Source organism: Labrus bergylta, chromosome 20 (assembly GCF_963930695.1).
Source record: "Labrus bergylta chromosome 20, fLabBer1.1, whole genome shotgun sequence".
NCBI lineage: Eukaryota > Metazoa > Chordata > Actinopteri > Labriformes > Labridae > Labrus > Labrus bergylta.
Window position 1 is genome coordinate 8,503,388 of NC_089214.1, and position 11,200 is coordinate 8,514,587.

The following is an 11,200-nucleotide window of genomic DNA, read 5'->3' on the forward strand; positions in this document are numbered from 1 at the left end:
TCTGGCCAGGAATCAGGTTTTCCATATTTCATTAATGTTTTTTTATTTTTACTTTACCTTTGGTTGACTGTAAAAAGATCACTCTGTGTTTGTCGAAACTGTTTGTAGTCAGTCACACGTCAGCGGCATGTATTCACAGTGAGGTCACTCCATTGGCACAGGATTGGCTGAGGAGCTATAGGCCTACTACTTGGAGAACATTGCCAAGACAGAATTACTGAAAACCAGAGCCGCCCATTTTCAGCTTAATTAAAGAAGTCTACTACTTCCTATTGGTTCCTGTCAACAGTAGGTGCTTTGTTTGTAAATGCTGGATTAATCCTGTCTGACAGTAAATAAATACAGCAATGCAGTACTAACCCTTTGGTAATAACCATAGACTGTAAATATTGGTAATGACACAACATTTAAATATTTATTTTCATGTTCTATTTTTGAGGCAGTGTGTTTTTTTGTTTGTTAAAAGAACTCCAGGTTTTTTGCTTTTTAAAAAATATATATATTTTACCTCCTGTAAAGCAGTGACGATGTTCAGGTATCATGAACCAGGAGAAACAAACAAGCCAGCTGTCAGGGTCAGACAGGACTGAAGTCATCATCATTAGAGTCCACTTCCTGAAATGTAATATGTATTTTGTCAAAACAAATGTAGAGCTAGACAGCAACACTGTTTATAGTATTGTCTGGCAGTGGTCACATACATTTCTGCTATAAACTTAATCTAGCAGTTTACAAAAATGAATAGGCTATGTGTAACCTGAAGGCAGGTACAGCAGGATTCTCTGAAAAATTACCCACATTACACGTGAACAGAGAACACTTTTACCACCACAAAATTTAAAGATAAATTCAAATTATAATACTACTACGTACTATCTGTATATCTGCAGATTAATTTAAGATCTTGCTTACTGCCGAGTGTAACGGATGTGGTCAGGGGAGTGAAGAAAACCAGACTTTGACTGTTTTCCAGCTTTTATTTCCTGCAGAAGACAAAAGAACATTCAATGTGCCTTCTGGACATTTGTTTTCTGCACCTCTGCTCCCTCAGCAATGCAAAACGGCACTGTCTGAGCTCAAAACAAATTTATATTACATAGAAATATATTACAATCATCATTTCAATATTTTAACTATATGTAAATATTTATAACCAAGAGCTGATACAAATGGCTGAAAAACTTCGTTTTTACAGTGTATATTAACAATAAATCTCATTAAAAAACATGAGAAACAGTATACCAAATGGTAAAACAGTGACACCTAGTGGACATAATAAACGACAACATGCAGCTGTAAAACAAAACAGAAAGTATGAAAATACAAGGAAAAACATACCTGCAGAAGACAAAAGAACATTCAATGTGCCTTCTGGACATTTGTTTTCTGCACCTCTGCTCCTACTAGTGATGTGTCGGTCATGAACGATTCGTTCAAAACGAACGAATCATCTGGGTGAACGAACTGAACTGAATCACTTACTAAAGAGTCGTTAATTTCTCAACTTCAGTTGCCCTCTCCTCTCTTCCGTCTCGTGTCTCAAAGCTCCCGTTCACAGTACGTTCAGTGAACGAACTGAACGAGAGCTCCGACGTGAATCACTGAGCGAACTGAGAGGAAGAGCGGAGCTCTCGTTCAGTTCGTTCACTGAACGAACTGAACGAGAGCTCCGATGTGAATCACTGAACGAACTGAACGAGAGCTCCGATGTGAATCACTGAACGAACTGAACGAGAGCTCCGACGTGAATCACTGAACGAACTGAACGAGAGCTCCGATGTGAATCACTGAACGAACTGAACGAGAGCGCCGACGTGAATCACTGAACGAACTGAACGAGAGCTCCGACGTGAATCACTGAACGAACTGAACGAGAGCGCCGACGTGAATCACTGAACGAACTGAACGAGAGCTCCGACGTGAATCACTGAACGAACTGAGAGGGAGAGAGAGACTCAGAGCTCCCGTTCAGAATCAGTAAACACAATCACTTTCACCACCCGTTTTTCATATTTTAGGTTTCAGTACGCAAATAAAAGATGTACGCAAATAAATATTAGGTTATTAATTATTTTTAATTAGATAAAATGAAAACAATAAAAAATAAAAGTGAGAAACATAAATTACAGTGCAATTAAAAAAAACTCAAAAGATAAAAAAAACAATAGGCTATCAAAAAGAAAATACAAAAAAGTAAATATAGACTAAAACTACAGTGCAAAAACAAATATTAAATAGACAAGGTAGAAACTATTTACAATGGTCTACATTTTAAAAATGTCACAAACAAAATATTAACTTAAATGTGCAATCACAAACAAAATAAACTGTAGTGCAAAACAAAGCTACATGCATATTTTCTGCATGTAGCCTATATTAAGTTAAATTAATTGTCATTCATGATAATGTTTGCAAACTGAAAGCTTCATAACAACAAGCACATACATTTTCGTGACACCCAGCTTAATTGTTATTAATTAATGATCGTACAAATCATTGACTGACTGGTGAAAGTGATTGTGTGTACTGATTCTGAACGGGAGCTCTGAGTCTCTCTCTCTCCCTCAGTACGTTCAGTGAACGAACTGAACGAGAGCTCCGCCTCCTCTCTCTTCCTCTCAGTCAGTCAGTCAGTGATTTGTGTACTGAACGTACTGAACAGAACGGTCGGGGAAAATAAATGTGATTGTTTTAGCAGCTTTCAGTTTGCAAACTGTGGCTTTATCCAACTAAATTCTCAGCTCATTGGTTTATTATTCACCACCGGCTGTTCTCAGTACGATCGCGAGCAGAACTAAACGTGTTTCAGTTTATTAAATTCTGATTCACAGACAGAGCTGCAGAGAAGTACTGAACGATTCGGTGAACGAATCATTTGAACGAATCACTTTACTGAACTGATTCTACTGATTCAGTACACTGAAAAGAACTGCTTTTCACATCACTAGCTCCTACACATGCAAAATAAATATTATTTTAACTGAGAATATCTGCGACACTACGTCAATCACGTGACACAGGCGCTGTAGAATATTACACATTTCGCGCCAAAACCGCTACATTAAAAACAGTCTCCAAAGTGATATAAAACTCTCAAAACCTAAACAAAATGACTGATTAACATCGTATTACTATCAGTTTATAAAATAAACTGAACATTACAACTTAAATCACTTTTTTTCCACAGTAAATAAGGTAATGATGCAGCAACGTTTTTACATACAACTTACCCTCAGCAATGCAAAACAACACTGTGAGGGACAGACGGAAGGAGCTACGGTAACCCAGGAGGTACAGAAGCCGCAAAGTGCCAAAAACGTAATACTCAAAGGAAACATAAATTTGATAAAATATCAGTAAATATACATAACTCGTTAAGATAAAATTCACAAATACTTAACAGAAATAAATTATAAATAAAATCTCAAGTACAAATTGTAAACTGTACTCAAAAATAAAGTGCATTTCAACTCCGTTACACGAGCATAAAAAACACTGTTTAAGTCAAAGTGAACGGTATGATCTCAAAGTCTGAAATTGGAATCTGTCAAAAATAATTACTCAAGACAACGCTAATAAATTGTGCTGACAGTTTTATCACATCAGATTTACCTACATTTCTAATGTTACTCGCCAAAGTTAACCTACACCTGGTCCAACTGGTTTGCTCCCAGCAGATCAACATATCCCAGACCAGCATATACATTAAAAATAACATTTTCTTTGTTCATTACGGTCTGCTTCCTTTAATTATAATCACACCATTGTTTTTCCATTCCAAAAGCTCCTATCTAAGCTTTAAGTTAAGTGACTCATTGATATTTTAAAACACTTTCTTGCGTACCTCTTCAGACGACTTTAGGCCAAGTTTGACCAACATCAATGGTTGAGCTGAATTCCTGTGTGCTAGCAATAGCCTTAACCTTTAAACAGGTTCAGCACAAGAAAACTCTTCATAATTTAAGGTGAAACGTTGAAACCTAACCACAAACTTGGTAGGCATAATAACATACTTACTACTTTCACCAGGCTCCGATTGACTTCAAATCACTATTAATGGGGTCAGCCCCTATGGTCCCACAGCCCAATGTTCCTACATTTCTAAGAATTTGTTTTTCACTGAAAATTAGGCCCTATGTTCCCACATTTCTACGATTTTTCTCAAAATGAGGCCCTATGTTCCCACATTTCTACGATTTTTCTCAAAATTAGGCCCTATGTTCCCACAGCCCTATGTTCCCAAATTTCTAGGACATTTCCAAAATTAGGTCTTGTGTTCCTACATTTCCTTTCAATTTAAGCCAGCGCAGTAGACTTGATGACACTGACAGGTTGACACAGAGGAGTTTTCAAAGAGACATCCTCCTTCCTTAACGTTTCCTCCATGAGCCTATGACGCCTCCAGAGGGCTGGAAAGTGACTCCAAGCATCCCAGGAGCACCCCCCTCTCTATGCCAATCCGACTTTCCAGAGGTATTGATGCACTGCAAACTATGGTTTGCGCTTCTTTCGACTGATCTGACCGGAAGCTGTCAATGCGAGGCCTCTGTGCTACTTAGTTTAGTTTTTTTATTTAAAAGGACAATGTGCACTTACATTAAATGTTTGCAATAAACAAAGAGATGGGCGCACCAGATTTATCTAAATGCTACATTCCATCTGTAGTCCATTGCTACTGGATAATAGGTTGGGTGTAATTGGCTACCAAATTGGGAAAAAGGTGGATAAAATCTGATACAAAGTTATGAAAAAGGAAATGTGGGAACATAGGGCCTAATTTTGAAAAGAATCTTAGAAATGTGGGAACATGGGGCTGTGGGAACATAGAAATACTAGTTTGATGTTTAACCACATGCACTTTAAGGACAAGGAGAAACCATCGGAGACGGACAACCGGCAGTCTCACATCCCATCATTTGCTAACCATTTTAGCACACGCCATTGTGATAATACCAGAGCAGAGATTAGCCTGCTAATAACGAAACAACAGTGACTGGAGATAGGCTCCCATTATGTTTGGTGGAAGGCAAGGCTCCCCTGAGCTGATGGGGTTTGTAAAGCCGGAGTACAAACCACCATCATGGCAAAACAACAGCTAAGAGAGTGTCTGAAGAAAACAGCAGAATTCAGGGCTTACTTGCCACGTGTCGGTGACTGGTGTACAGTTTTCACCACACAGTCATATGTTACCATCACTTGTCTTTACATTCAGAAATGGGATTTAAAGACAAGAGTTCCTACAGACATGCAATACTGATAAGGACACCACAAAAAACATAGTGGACCACGACAAAATCAGCAATAGAGGAGTGGGGCGTGTTGGAGATGGGTCTGAGAGGTCCAGGCCCAATGATTTTATATATATATATAATTTGCGAGTAATCACTCATGCATAAGGTAACGTGAGATCACATGTATCAAAAATGACCAAAAATCCCCATTTGTACTATGGTACAGTAAAGTACAGTAAATGGTACCGTATTTTGTTCACCAAAGTTACTTAAAGGGAAAGGAAAACTAGCCAAGCTAGCGAACTTGCTAACTCTGCTCATAACATTGTTAGCTTGGTGTTCTAAAGAAATCATAAGTAAAGCACTGAAATGATAAAGATAACTTTTATATTCCATTAAATGAGGTATCAAAAAAAGTGAATGGTGTTACTCATGTAGCTTTTTTGACTCTCTAAGTCTGTCCCCTAAAATGGTGGATAGTGTAACGACAGCTTCATGTTGGTCAACAGTACAACTGTGAGCAGCATGGACTTACTGAGTTTATCAACAAGGTTTCTACATAGGAAGAGAGTTTTCACTGGATGCCACCTGGACGAAGGGATGATAATGTTGCTGTGTTTATTGTTTAAAGTTTTTTGTTCTAGACTCTCAAGGTTCTTCAGATAAAACGGCAGTGGACTATTTGTCTGTGTTTTTGACCCTGAAGTTAATCAGACCTCATCAACACTTGGGGGGGAAAAAGAGTCATAGGAAAATCACAAGAGGGCTCAGAGCTAAAACATTGCATCACAAGGGTGAGAATGCCTTGTTTAAAAGTTTAAATTGTATACGTGTACATTTTATGACGTTTCAAAGCAGGTGATGTTTTCTTTCTGAAGTTTGAAGTGGAAGTTAAATATTCTTGTTACTAGTCAGGAGTCAGCGATTAGCTCCAGGATTTTGCGTGGATTGATAACTGACTTTATGTCCTACTAACTACATTGTCATGCTTCATTTGAAACTTCACTGATAAAAATGAACAAAGGCCAAACTGTGTCCTGTCTGGATTAAGAAAAAACAAATGAGACAGTGAATCACAGAAAAATAGTTTATTTTTGACTTGGAGAGATTGATGTTTAACCTGCTGTTAAAAAATGACAGGGACTCATGTCAATGTAATCAAAAGCAGATTACAATAGTTTCTGCTTCTCTCACAAACAGCCGTCAAGTTGACTTGCTCCCTGATTAATACTTGATCGCTTTCACAAATGTGTCACAGATAATGTAATGCTATTAAAAAGTCTTGTAACTGGAGGTTTGTGTCTCTTTTTAAATCTCAGTCAACACAATCTTGTCTAAGGTCCAGCTGTTTTATATCAAATAATATGAAGACCTAGCTAACAGTTTTGTGAGCTAGATATTCTCCAATTCACCTTTGGTTCACCTTCAACAATGGTGAATTGGAAAGTCAATTATAAGCCTTTTTGTCCAAATTCTGTATCTGATTAGAACTTTTTCAAGTCCAATTTCTGTGGCTGGTTCAGAGTTCTACTCACACCACACAGAGATTCAGAACAAAGCTGTACAGTTTTCTCCGACCACTTTTTCTGTCCGGCAGGATTTTCAGGGTTACAAGAAACACCATGTCAGATAAAGGTGTTGGCAGGGCTTGGAGCTTGGCTATCTCTGAATTATTCTCTTTCTCTTTCTCTCTTCCTATTTTAGGAGGCTGGCCGAAGAAATAGGTAAATAATTTCTGATCTGACTTTGGTACAAAGTGCACACACACACCTCACAGACACAGTCATGCTCTAAAGATAGCCTGTTGTTGACAAGTTGTTCAACGAGTTCAGCCCTGGTGTAGTCCTAACTCACTTTGGACTTACATATTTATTTTTTTCGGGACACTACAGCATTGACGAAGGAATATTAGAGAAGGGGGATGGCTGTGGATAAACATGTTTTTGGTGGTCCTGATTACTCTGGGGACCTTTAACAGAGGAGGTGAGTAAGAGTTCAGTCTGTCTGATTTTTTTTCCATTCTAAACTTAGATCACAGTGGACACGACAGTTTCAGAAAAATAAAAAGAAACACAATGTGTCAAGACATATGATTAAATCTAGAGGATCAGGCAACATAAAATCACAAAACAACACATTTTCTAATTTTTCCGAATTACACTCAGATATTTTTAGTCTTATGTGCCGAAGTTTACAGATACTATCTGACTAAACATTGGCTGGCAACTTATTGTAATAGACTTTTATTCAGTTTGTTTCCTCAAATGTTTTGAAAACCAAATTAATTGAAAAATAAAGTTTAGTTCAAATGTAAAGTTTATATTTATCTGGACTGTAGTGTGTAAAAAAATCACAGCTAAGGCATAAACAAATAAATCTGTATGCGATGCAACAGTTCACATTTTGAACTTTAGAAGTGACAAAGTCCACAGTATGTTAGTTAATAAGAAATAGAAACACCTCTTGTCTCGTGACTTTTTATTTTTGTTTTTATTTACTTATTTATTGTTCTTTCTGTCTCTGAACCTTAGGGGGAGTGAGTGTTTTTTTTTCATTGTTTATGTTCTGTACTATAGATGTGTGTAAGCTGTGTGTGTCTGTTCAAAAATGTGAAAACCAGAAAATAAAGTATAAAAAAATCCAAAAGAAAGAGAAACACGACTCTAACTAAAAATCTAAATACACAGCTGGCAAACACTGTAATGATAATTATTTCAAGTATGTGAGGCTGGTTTCTTTAAGAACTGGCTTGATGACTTTCCCAGGCAGAGCACTCATGGTGATGCTGTTTGACCAGGAAGTCAACACTGATTTTCCGTCATATTGTCTCACATGTTCTGCATCTCTATTCTTCAAATAGTGACTGTTTTTGTCTTATATTTTCAAAATTTCAAACCAGGTTTATCCCATAATTAACCCTTGATATATGTTTCTTTTTCTGATGTTTTACAGATACTGAAGTGTGTATTTTAAAGGAGAGTTGCATCTTACCCTGCAGTTTTAAACAAGGTGATAAAGTAAAGGTCCACTGGAACCAGATAAAGGGAAACACTCCTGTCCACTCCTACTTTTATAATAAGGACCAGTTGGGACATCAGGACGAGAGCTTCAAAGGCAGGACATCGCTGTTTCAAGACCAGATCTCCAAAGGAAACGCCTCACTCAGGCTGACAGGGGTGAAGCTTGAAGACCAGGGCAGATACAAGTGCTACACCAGCACCACCAACAGCAACAATGACTCATTTGTTGACCTAAACTTGGAAGGTATGACATCCATGGTTAATGCAGAAACATCAAACAACAGCAAGAATTGCCTTGTATACAGATCAACCACAACATTATGACCACATGTGCAATCTAGTGCAATCAAAATCAGGTCTACCATAAGTTCTTCTTTAAAAAGCTTCTACATTGGTTGACATGGTCAGACCGGTGAACATTTTACTTTCTATTTATAATTGAGGTCATACTAGGTGGTGTAATGGAGTGCATTATATTTAAATATGTTCCTAAAATTTGGTCCCCACTTGAATGTTAATTGGGTGGTGAAAATATTTGAAAATATTTAATTTAACTCAGCACCACTACCTGCTATGACTTCAGTATTATAAACAAAGTACAATTATCACCTTTCTGACCATGTCAGCAAAAACTGAAAATGTAGAAGCTTCTTAAAAGTAGAAATTATGGTTGAACTGTTTTATTGGATTGCAATAGATCATTATCTTTTGACTGATTGGTGTATATTTACATTGCAATAACTACTGTAGTCAACCTAAATGATCATTTAAACTTCATTCTGGCTGTACATGTCTTGCACACACACCTTTGCCTTCATTTAGTAGGACTGGATGTTTAAATTTAATGATGCACCAGAATGGTTTCAAATTTGATGTTTTCTAACAATTTGATGTTTTCTCTCTGTGACAATAAATCATAACTTTAATATTTAGCATGAACCTTAGCTTTACATTCAAAAAGCTGATATGTTGCTAGATATAGTAAACATTGGTACTTATGGCTAGCTCTGAAAAGGAAAACTTCCAAGTTTAAGATAACCATCACCTGGCCTGTTACACAGTGAAGTTGAGTAGACTAGTTTGTTAATCTGTTTTGACATTTTTCTACGAACCTGTTTGTTTTTTTGGAGCGGCAACATAAGTAACAAAGAGACTAACAGGACCGCTATAAAGAAAGTATTTTACATCATAAATGTATTGAGTTCTATCACAGAGTAAATGCTAAATACACAACATGGATTTAGTGAAACCTTATTTTCTCCATGCCACAATCTGTAGAGCTCTGTAAGATAAAACAAACAAAAATAGTGAATAACCTTCTACTCCCAGCTACAGGAAACTGATACCATTTTAATGGAAGGCTGTGTTGAAGATCATCTGGGTGATAAGGACGCTTGTCCAGTAAATGTGGTCTCTGAGCTTGTGGGAAATTAACAGTGATAGTTAGAAAAGAACTGAAAATAATCAACAGCTTTCAGTGAGGAAATAGTTTTTTTAATATCTGTGTTTCCTCACTTGTTGAATACTGTAAAACTACAATTCAAACTAAAAAAAAAGAATTGACAAAATTGACTGTGCATGGAAGAACAAGCATTTGCACAAATAAAGCTTAAATCTTTTGTTATTTATATTTGTATAATGGAATGTAATATTATGGAAATGCTGCCGGATGGAAGGCAGTAAAAAGTATGATTAGCACATGATTGTTTTATTTGGCACGATGGGAGAACAAAGTCCTGTTGTAAATGTTGCTACTTTCATTCAGTTATAAATGAATGTTCTCTTTCCCTTGACATTATATTAACTCTTAACTTACATTAACTTAGTTTTTTGGTAAAGACAGAACAAGAAAATTGACAGATTGCTTTTGTCTAAGACATAAAAATTCAAACTTTCAATAGTTTTCAAAAATGGAATAAAAAATGAGTAGCAAAAGAACAGAATCTTAATCAATTCAATGTAAGTCTAAAAAGCTCCCAAAGAGACCTGAATGAGTCAGCACCAGGTCTCCCACATCACAATTTTAAATACATGTTCCAAAATGTTTATTTTTTTCACAGCTCCACCCAGTAAAGTTGGAATTCAGCAGGTAGGAAACAGAATCACCTGCAGCTCAGAGGAGATCTACCCTCAGCCTGAGCTCACCTGGTCCTCCAGTCCTCCAACCAATCTGAATAATGAAGCAATAGTCCAGGAGACTGAGCAGTTCGGTCTCCTGTACAGCATCAGTAGCTCTCTGATAGTTCAAGTCGGTGTGATTGATCTGGACTACAGCTGCACCATCAGCGCTGGCAGAAACAAGAGGAGAGCAACTTTGTTTAAACCAGGTACGTGTTTCAAAGAAAACTTCTGGTCACTGCATGGGGTCCTTCAGGCTGCCTTAAACAGCTCATATGAAGAGTTCACATTGACATCAACAAAATCCTTACAAATAAACTTTGTCATTGTGTGTAATTCTTGTGTTTTGTCTTTCAGCTTCCATCAATATTTCAGACACTAAAAGCACAATCCCCTGCATTTCTTCAAACACTCACTTTAAAAGCCTCATTTGGACATTCAACCACAATCAAAACATCCTGATCCAGACCTCCGCCGAAGTCCCCTTTAAAGTTTCAGAGGAGTGGAGGAAGCACGTGAAGGATGTGTCTGAGTCAGGAAGCCTCGTGTTACAAGACTTAACATCACTTCAGGAGGGAATATACACATGTGAACTTAGTACTGCTGAAGAGACTCATGTATGGAGCACAGCGTTGAGGATAGAAGAAAGTCAAAGTAAGTAGCACCTCTACAAAAGAACAGTTCATCTGAATATCTGGTTACTTGGTTATATTACAGCTCCTGCAGTCCACACATTCAAGTGTCCTTAAAGAAGACACTGAATCTCAAAATGCCCCTGATGGCATAGCTTTGAGCGAGAGAAAGATGAATGAACTGAATCTCTTTTCTTTT